The following is an 8,530-nucleotide window of genomic DNA, read 5'->3' on the forward strand; positions in this document are numbered from 1 at the left end:
TGCGTGCGTGCGTGCGTGCGTGCGTGCGTGCGTGCGTGCGTGCGTGCGTGCGTGTGTTAGGTTGCGCAACAGTGACACTTGATGGTCAACAAACGTTATTTCCGTACGGACAGACAAGACACAGGGACACACATAGCTGTCTATAGGAGTGACTATAGAACTAATCAAAAATTCCACAAGGAAAGTTCCAGCACCTAAGAATGTTCAATTGCCTGAGCCTGAACAGCATGTTCACCTGCATGCTCAGTAATTCCCCTGCATCCCTAGTTGGCCATTTAAATCTGTCTTCATTATATTTTATAACCAACTGATAGCACACACAAGGCATTCTACTTCATATTCTCATAAATCTGAATATCTTCATAAATCTCTCTGTAATTAAAATTTAAACCACACCTTGTTTGAAGATTTAAAATAACCCTCTTTGCTGACACTAGTCAACAAAGCATTTGAAAGCCTATAGCGTTTTTGCTTATACTTGTACTTTCCCCCACGTTCATCAATTTAATTTGTTCTTGTTGTTCTTTAAGGTGAACTTTTCCCCCGGATACAAGTATCCACTCCTTTTGTTGTTGATTTCACCTGGACCAGCCAGATCTATAAGTCATTATAGAATGCTTTATAATGTGTCATCGTGATTGTTATTAAGCATTATGAGTATTTATGAGTTCTTATAACAATTATACAGTGCTATAAGCAGATTAAAATGCATTTATAAGTATATGCTTATGCATTATAGATACATAGCAAGTGTTATCGTTCGTTTTCATTTTAAACTGCTGTTTTAAAATACAAATAAAACATTATTTTCTGAGTGATTCACAGACATTCGGCCATTACATAAAGTCAATTTTATTATTAACAATTAAGAAGTTGCGGCTACCGATTCATTTTTTTCTCCATGCTAAGTATAGCCAAGTAGCCTATGCCATGTCCACAGAAAGTGTTTTTTCAGACAACTTTTGGAGCCAGTACAATGTCATCCTGTCCTGGCTATGTCTAACAACCTGGTCCTTTACGAAATGACGAATCGTTACCAAAACCATGAGAAGCCCATGTTTACCATTGTTTCAGTTAGACTATTTGTGATAACAATGCAGAATTGCAGATGACACACAACATTCGACTTCGAGCAATCGGTTGATCTGTGCGAGCACTCTGGACAGTAGACATGATACACCTCTGCTAATAAAACACTTTCTGTGGACACACCCCCTATTAGAAGTTCCGTTACCTTCATATAATATGACAATGTATAAAATAGGGCTTAAGTGGTTAATGTCTGGTTTGTAAAATCCCCCATGTGTTCTTGTTGGGTTTAGTCGTGCTGCGCTAGCTGCCCGAACATTATCAGTGTTACATTGTAGCTTCCTGCCCCTGTTCCAGCATTAGCAGTCTGCAGCATGTTCTCTTATAGCGCTTCACTGGCTTTTAATTTGTACATGGGCTGCTGCTAAGCCTGTATCTAGTGCCCTGACAGTTAGCAGACTATACAAGCCTTCCAACACACACACACACATACACCCACACACCCACACACACACACGCGCGCACACACACACACACACATTTAGATACACCTCCCATTCAAACTCCCAACGGTGATGTGCGTGACTAATCGTTTGCCGTTGGCTTCCTCCGATCTGACACTTGCTCTGCTCCAATAAGATGATAGCTGTAGATTATGTCTGGAGGCGTGACCCCGAGTGATTGGCTTTGACCTGCTGTCCCCCTATGATGTCATCTGCACAGTGCCACAGACCAGGAAAAAACGAGTGCGACAGTGATTGTCAGTGTATGCGTGCGACCGTGCGTGCGTACATGCGTGGTGTGCACATGTGCGTGTGAGCAAACACACATTTGATAGGGGGCTATACCATACATGCATATGATGTATGCATGTCTATCTTTGTACATGTTTCGAAAGAGGACGGCAATGCGCAGGACTCAACATCCAGTGCACACTATCTGCTCCAGAGTTTGTGGTAATTGAATCCTTCTGAAGGCAAATATCTCGGCAGTCTGTGGTTTCTGGCCAAAACCCCATCCAGTCCCTATAGCTCTATGCTGGGGGTTAGGCAGATCAAACAATCAACATTACAGTCAGAGCAAATGTACAAACAGCTCGCGGATGTAGATTAGAAGGACAGAGTTTTTGAGAAAGCACTGCGGCACAAGAGAGATATAGAGAAAGCCAGTAGAAAGATAGCATTCATAGACAAAACAGCATTCACACAAATACCAAGTATTCTTCAAATTCAGAAGCTGACCAGGGGCCTATTTCTGACAAAACACCCAGCGCATGGTATAAACTATCTCTATCTCTATGAGCCAACTGATTTATTTGCGTAAATGGGCATTACCCCTTTTGTGCCCATATATTGAAAACTCTGTATCTGTCAGACCCTCTTAGAGACGGCTATACTCCTGCAGAGCCATGCCGTAAACATGTAACTATATATCCCTATTTGAAGGCCCATTAATATTGAGTATAGTGAGTGTAATGTGATAATGTATGTAGCCTATCTTTGTTTCTTATGATTTCCTGTGATGTTGCAAACGGAGCTCATGTGATGCAAGAACAATTTCAGATATTATTATTATCTAATAATAACAATAAAGTAGCCTATTTTCATCATCATCATCATCATCATCATCATCATCATCATCATCATCATCATCATCATCATCCTCACCACCACCACCACACTGGTGGTGGTCAGTTAGAAACGGACGTCGGACACTGTTCTCAGATCAGTGGTCAGTTAGAAACGGACACTGTTCTCAGATCAGATAACAGGGTGGCTTCACTGTGCAGAACAAAGCATTCCTCCACTTGCTCTGTATCTCCACATCAATCTCACACACTGGAGCCACTCAGCAGTTCCACACACGATATAGACCGTGTCACAGACTAAAATCTTTCTGAGATGGAGGGATTGACCCCAGCACTCTTGCCCCCTAATTAGAGGCACAAGGGCTCTTTGAGTCGGCCCTGATGCTGCGCTCAGCAGCACTAACCCGAATGTCTAGCTCTGGCTACAGCTAAGGCAGGGTGCGATGAAAGGCTTGAGCATTTCATTCTAGGTCTAAGCATGCTATATGAACCACGGATAGGGTCAGTTTACGTTTCAATTCAAGTCGCGGATCGATGGCACCTTGCATTTACAGAAAAGCCTTCGAGGTCTGAGATCTGTTAAAGGCAACTGTGAGTTATTATTCCTGTTGCCGTAGCCTATTTTTATACCTTTTATGCACATTCCATTACTATTTTACTTTTATTATTTATAATATTTATTTAACAACTTCAATCATGGGAATTTAAGCTTGCACAAAATAATTTCACCCACTTGGTGTAAACTTGTGATGTGGTGTTTTTTTAAGATATTTTTTGTGGCTTTCGCATTTATTTTTTATTTATTTTGTAATAGAGGGATAAGTATGCAGTATAGGCTGACAGGAAATGGGGAGAGATGGGGGGGTGACACGCAGTAAAGGCCGTCGGGATCGAGAGTCGAACCTGGATTGGATTACCAGCCAAGGTGCCCAGACAGCTACGCCAGCCGTCCAGGCCAATGATGTGTAAAGCTGTGTTTGAGTTTTGATATTTGTCACCGCAAGTTGCAACAGTTTTTAAATCTTGAATCCTTCAGGGATTCACATCATCACATGGCAGGAGCAAGGTGCTCTCAATGGGGAGATGCCAGACAGTGTAGCTATAGCCCAATGCCTTCTCTGACATACTCAGCATCCTGAGGGGCTTACAAATGCCTCTGTTTAGTGTAACAATGCCACAGTATCACGCTCTGCCAAACACTAGATTACTGCTTTGAGCAAAACAAAACAAAAATCCCTCTTCAAGTATATTTTTTGTTGGCTTCAGTTCAAGTCTTTTTATTGGCTACACAATAAGCACAGGATTTCAGAGTCACAAAAGGGGCTTTTTTCAAGCATCTGGAAAGAAGAGTCAACTGCTGGAATATAAGTCCTCTGATGTTGATCAAATAGACCGTAGAAAGTTGCCTGTAGCCTATATAAATTATAAAATAAATAAATAAACGATTTCTAATCTAATGTTTGATGAAGTTGTCATATGATATAAGGTATTATTAATTTTGATCTGAAATGGCCCACAATATAGAGCATTAACAAAAAACAACTTATAGCATATTTTCTCTTTTCTCCTGTTCTCAAATCTTATCCAAATCCGAGGCTCAGGACTCATGGAGGGCAGGTGTATAACCCTATGTGCAAAATCACCCGCGGCAGAACCAGCCACAGTGGCATCACTGATCATGATGCGCGGGTAGCTACTACTACAGTATCTTTTGGATAATCTTTTCTCTACTATACTACTCGGCTCGGCTCCAAAACCTGCCTGAGCACAGTCAGGTACTAAACCATGCACGTTCCTTTTGACAGGAATGGCAACTAGCCATCAGCATAGGCTACAATTAAGCTTAAAATTATTGTTAGTGGTGCTGATAGATTATAGCCTATTAACTGACCGTAGCTGACTGTGTTCTAGCTTGTAGTAGCCTACATTGCGTCAAAAAATAATAAGCGGGGGACGAATCAAATTAGTGAAACAATCATATAACCAGCTTTAAGAGGAGCTAAGCATTGAGCTTTCAATGTTTGTGCCACAACAATTAAACGTCTCCCGTAGTAGCCCAATCATGTAAATGACAAACGGGTTGATACATAGCCTAATGGACGTTTCAAATGTTCGCTTGTTTACCTACCTTTGTCGGTGGCGTAGATCTACGCGCAGCGTCCCTCCTCCCTCGCAGAGTCGCTGATAACCGTCAGGAAAAAGAGAAGAGATGCGTAGAGTAGAGTGCTGACCATGCGCAAGAAGCGGAGGTGAGGTGATGGGGATGCTGCTGCTGCTGCTCGCTCTCTCTCTCTCTGTCGAAGGGACCACAGTGTGTATCACATAACAGAAGCGTCCCCTCATCTGACAGATCGTTGTTATGGTCCCTCCCTCTCTCTCTCTCTCTCTCTCTCTCTCTCTCTCTCTCTCAGACTAGTACGAACTGAAGCCCCCTTCTGCGGTACAGAATTTAGTCAAGCCGCAGCTCTTGACGCATTCGGATGTGCCCTATAAAAGCAGCGTCCCTCCCTCCCTCTCGTTGGCATGATATACCACACCACTCACCTGCTTCCACCCACCTCCGCCTTCCCTCCCTCCCTCGTCGGTCTCTCAACTTTTTTGGATTTATCGTTTGCCTTTCTTTTTTAGAAAGCGGATGAACAGTGACAGAGGCTCGATCGCCCGGTTTCTGTGCAGCAGCAGCGGTGGTGGTTTAATATTTATTTGGAACGAGAACATCGATATGCCCTGCCCGGCTGCCCTACACACAGTCACACAGACACACACCACATAGGCTAGATGTCTTTCTTCTGTTCTTTTGAATTGAGACATGATACCCCTCCCCCCAACACCGCCCAACCCCACCCTTCACACCTCCCCATCCCCAATTGAACATCATCACACGCCGCCACCACCATACGCCGCACAATCTCATCACGGGATACGCGAGGCGGGAGGCGCCCCTTTAATGATTAGTTTTATTACATCCGCTTCAACCCTCCGCGCACCTGAGCTCCCGCGAGCACATTGTTCACCGAACAACGTGCACACGCGCGCGCACAAACCACTACACATGCATTGAGCAAGGGGTCATTAGTGCACGGCCGGAACAAAGCGCTGCCAATTAGACGTGCAAGGTTAGGTTATGAGTCATGACAAAACGTACGAACAGACATGAACTAGCAAGCATAGAGATAATTGGTAATTACTCAAGTGACATTAGGTACCTTGATGTTTGCCTAATTAATCAGCAATTTAGGCCCACATCCCAATTTACTGCAAATAATGAGCCTTATCTGCAACATTATGCATGAAACACATGAGGGATATCCAAATGAAATGGTTTGAGGGAAGGTAAGATAGAAAGTATGAAAAAACAAGTCTGGAGGAATTGATTTATTAACTATTCAGCTATGGAAAAAAAAATCACACTTGTGTGAAGTGAGCGGCTGTCTTATCATCATACATCATATACATCACATTCCGTGCTCAGCCAATCAGCTGAGCACATTCCGCGTTATTCCGTCTATAGACACAAAGCTCAGGAACATTTGTCCCTCCACCCATTATGCAGGGCCAAATTAGCCATTGGGCCGGTGGGGGCGTGATGTAATCTGTCCCTGCCATTATGGTCACTGAAGGACGGAAAGAGAAAGAGAGAGAGAGAGAGAGAGAATAAATTGGGGTTAAGTTCAAGATAATAGTGAAATATCTGTGATTTGATTTCAGTGTGCACATCTAACCCACCTTGCAAAAAGATGGGTTGGATTGGGGGGTCGAAACAACTAATCAGATGACTTTGACTTTATCAACATGTCACAAGGGGGGGGGGGGGGTATAGACAATAAGACAATTTAGTCTATTTGACTTGAGTGCCACCTGACGTCACGGGGGAGCTAGACAAACAAAGCCGGTTAGCACTGCTCAAAAAACGTAAACACACACTGCGCGCACGCACGCACGCACGCACGCACGCACGCACGCACGCACGCACGCACGCACGCACGCACGCACGCACGCAGACACGCAGTCAGATTAGCCTGGCCCAGCTAGGTCTAGAGGGGTGCCCCTGGGCCCTTCCCCCCTCTGCCCCCGCCCCCCTCCGCACCTCCCCTCCCTGGAAGAAAACAGTGGCGACAACCAATATTTTGAGCCATGCCCCTCTGCACTGTAGTTCACTCCCACTTCTAGACCAGGAAATGTATCTTGTTCCCCCGGGCTTTCATTTTTTTGAGCAGACAGACAGACAGACAGACAGACAGACAGACAGACAGACAGACAGACAGACAGACAGACAGACAGACAGACAGACAGACAGACAGACAGACAGACAGACAGACAGGAAAACAATAACATACTCACCTGGCATAGAGAATAAGAATAATATAAAATGTGATGTTTTTAGCCATACTGGATGTACGTATGTATGCTGGCAGTGTAAAAAAAAAGGAACGATTTAAACTTGGCTTAAAAATGGTCAGAGAAGGGCTGGTTGGATATTACATGTCTGTGTTGCATGATAACAAAACAGGACAACCAGTATAGCACCAGATGTCCAAATTAGGGTTCTAGACGAATACCAAAACGACTCGCCCCTTTACCAACTCGCCCCGGGCGTACAGCCAGCGGCCTGGTACTCGTAACCTACCTAAGTATATTATGCTTAAACGGTTAAACCTAACCTTATTCCTAACCGTAACCTCAGTAAAACTATGCCTAAACCTAACCCTATACCTAAACTTAACCCCAACTTAACTATGCCTAACCCTAACTTTATTTCTAACCTTATTCTCAGTAAAACAAAATAAAGAATACAAGAACCGTCGGACCGAGCGGTCGGCGTGAGGTCGGCGGAAAAATCGAGGGGCGAGATGGTTTAGGGGCGACTGTACCTGATACCTTCTAGACTGGGTTCATATGTCACATGTATATCAGAGATGCTTTTGTGCCGAGAGCCAGAGTGATTTGTAGACAAGCAGCATGATCTTTAAACTAATTCTCTGAGTGACTTGTAGCCGGTGCAAGGATTTTAGAACTGGTGTAAAGTGGTCATATTTCCTAGTTTTTGTCAGGGCCCTGGCATCGTTATCCTGAATAAGTTGGAGTTGCCAAAGAGCTTTTTTAAGACCTGTGAAGAAAATTGCCAGAATCCATTTGAATGGAAATAAAGGCGTGGGCACAATAGCCTATACTTAAACGCTGATGTTGCCCACCAAAACCAGTCGATCTACAAGCTTGTAGATCAGCTAAATTGGTCAAATTAGAATTCTTCAGACAGGACTACTACTGCTATATTATATTATCACAACAACATGGATTTGACATGGATGGAACATGGATAACATTTTATGGATCTATATGTTTGATGTTGCGTAGGTTTTAAATGTTGTGTATACTGTTCTTTAGCTCAAGGTCAATGTACCATATTGTTACACATGAACATACTGTATATTCACACAAACAAGCCAATGTTGGAAATGCTACTAACAATCTCATATTTTTTGTCTCTATCAGGTTGTCATTAGATTAGGCAACAGAGGTGGGTGCGTATCTTTATGACGGCATCAAATAACGATGATGGCATTAAAAGGGTCTCAAGTTAATTTCCTTGGCTGGAATCCAGGAAGTTTCATTTTTCTTTTCTCACTCATCGTCTTCTCTTTTTACATGAGTGCAAGATTTGGCACTTCAGTTTTACAGTTCCAATTCCCCAGAGTGTCTTTTGTTCTTCACTTCCCACACATCCACCCAGCCTCGACTTCCCAACTCATTTTATAAATCTAAAATCCACAGCCTGTGAGAGTCCGAGACAAAGGAGACACTAACACACTCTGAGTGTGATTTGGCAGTGCATACACTTACTGCATCATCTTTCACACTGGTTCCTGAGCAATGGTGGCAAAATTTACAAAACCAATTGAAATCCACTTCCCT

Source organism: Electrona antarctica (genome assembly GCF_951216825.1).
Source record: "Electrona antarctica genome assembly, chromosome: 9".
NCBI classification, from domain to species: Eukaryota; Metazoa; Chordata; class Actinopteri; order Myctophiformes; family Myctophidae; genus Electrona; species Electrona antarctica.